Source organism: Sinocyclocheilus anshuiensis, unplaced genomic scaffold, assembly GCF_001515605.1.
Source record: "Sinocyclocheilus anshuiensis isolate Anshui unplaced genomic scaffold, SAMN03320099.WGS_v1.1 scaffold1721, whole genome shotgun sequence".
Lineage (NCBI taxonomy): Eukaryota > Metazoa > Chordata > Actinopteri > Cypriniformes > Cyprinidae > Sinocyclocheilus > Sinocyclocheilus anshuiensis.
This window is the reverse complement of record NW_015540939.1, coordinates 86,613-89,174: the sequence shown is the minus strand read 5'-3', so window position 1 is coordinate 89,174 and position 2,562 is coordinate 86,613.

The following is a 2,562-nucleotide window of genomic DNA, read 5'->3' as shown; positions in this document are numbered from 1 at the left end:
CATAACCTTACGAAAAAAGAAAACACGCAAAAATCGCGGTTGCTGCGGTTCTTGCATTCCTCTGCGGTTTGCTCTTCAATAGCGCGGTATTGCGACAGCCCTATCTGTTTTAAATGTGGACCAAATCAGATTTCCAGTGTGAACAGATGAACTGACCCAACTGACCCGCATGCACAAAAGAACAATACGAACAGGGTTGCCAGGTTTACACAACACAATTGCTTCTCAAAAACTGGAAAAAGTAGCCCAATTTCGCAGGAAAATGGTGGACTTGGCAACACTTGAGCAGCGCACTGTCATACGCAAGTAAACGGAGGACAAAGTAAGCGATTATGCGTTTATTTATAGTGTGATCTGCCGCAGAAGCCAGTGAAATTATGTGCGCAGGTAATATGAAAAATAAACAAACGGATGTGACAGAAAAGAGCACGTGATGATGTTTTTTGTGGGCGGAGTCTATCTGGTGGCAGAAAATTATAGTTTTAAAGTAGCAGTCTACGGAAGTCGTGGAATAAAAGAATAAAAAAAGGTTATTTTGAGTAAAAAAATTTTTAATTCTGATTTTTTTTTTTTTGCAATTCCGAGATTATATCTCACAATTCTGATGAGAAAAATCACCTTGTCATTCTCTCTTTTCCTCCCTCAGTTTATAATCCCACACTTCTGGCTCTTTCTTCCTCAGAATTGACTAACTCGCAATTACGGAGTTGAGTCGAGTTATAAAGTCAGAACTAGGAGATATAAACTTGCATTTGCAAGAAAAAAAGAAAGAATTGTGAGATAAAATGTGTAGCCTAAATGTTGTATAGAATGTTACAGATTCAAATAGTATTTCATGCTGTAACTGTAGGCTAATACAATATGTCCCCTATGAACTGCAAATGTGATTATTATGTAGACCTATTGTTTAAATCAAATTTGGTAATCATAGCCGGTTTCATCCATAGTTTGTCCATTTAAAGGCATTTTTTTTTTTTTGCAATTCCGAGATTATATCTCACAATTCTGATGAGAAAAATCACCTTGTCATTCTCTCTTTTCCCCCCTCAGTTTATAATCCCACACTTCTGGCTTTTTCTTCCTCAGAATTGACTAACTCGCAATTACGGAGTTGAGTCGAGTTATAAAGTCAGAACTAGGAGATATAAACTTGCATTTGCAAGAAAAAAAGAAAGAATTGTGAGATAAAATGTGTAGCCTAAATGTTGTATAGAATGTTACAGATTCAAATAGTATTTCATGCTGTAACTGTAGGCTAATACAATATGTCCCCTATGAACTGCATATGTGATTATTATGTAGACCTATTGTTTAAATAAAATTTTTACTTTAAAAGTAGGGTAATTATAGTCGGTTTCATCCATAGTTTGTCCGTTTAAAGGCACAATATGTAAGTTTTCGCCACTAGTAGCTGCATTTTCAAAACAATAACAAAGGTGAAGCTTGATGACGCTATGAAGGAGAGTGGAACGATGAGAATTAATGAACAAATTTTTTTATTGCCTGTTCCTTACAAAGTTATTCAAACAGTGAATAAATTGTACAGAGAAAGCGAGCAAAGAATATTTACATTGTCAAAGAACAGTATGACTGACTTCAGTCTAGTGCGAGTTTAAGCACTCTCAAAAAACTCCCAAACCACTGCCACCATTGATCAACAAAAAGTGGATATCATTTGAAAGCTCAGAGTCTAAGCTTTACAATGCATTTAGCCTCTTTGATTAACTGATTAACTCCAAAGTAGTGCCAAGTTATTTGCTGATAAATGACAAAAAAAAATTCATAATTTACAAAATATGCTTTTTGTGCCATATACTCTAATATGTCAAAAATATCATACATCTCGGATAGTAGGGCTTCACGATATATCGAAATATCGCAAATGTAAATATCGCAATATGCATATCGCAAGGGCGTGCGATATTTGAATCATTTTAATAATAGGCTACTTAAATCAAAACGTTGCAGAAGGTCAAAGTTTTAGTTCGAGGCATATAGCAGGGAATTGCTTGACGTTAAAAAGTTAAGTGCAATAAGTGAGTGTGAGTGTCTGACAGACTCACACCTGAAGCGCGCGCACAAGCCGCATCTCACGCAGCGTATCTTCAGTTCTGCCGCACACGTGCAAAGCGGGCGCACACAGAGAGACGCGTTTCAGACGGCGCGCGAACACCGAGTTGATTCGTCTTTCGCATCTCCTCCATATGTTTGAACAGACACATACACACAGAATTATGTCAATAGTACCCGTCTCGACGATCATTCTCATAAACGCAGTCGGTTATGTTTTAAATGAATGTAAACAGCTGAGAAAGAAATCGGATGTGTATCATTATACTGGATCCGTGCAGTCGGTTTTAAAGGGACAGCAGCCTATAAATACTTGCTGCTGAATATGTCATCAATGTTAATCAAACAACAAGACAGCTATAACCAAGATTAATCTAAATTTAATTCATACAGTGAACACTATGCAGTGTTATTTTACGCTTAATTATTACATTTCTGTACCTGAATACTACTGTTTATTTTATCTATGCTTGTAAATTGTGTATTTCTTTT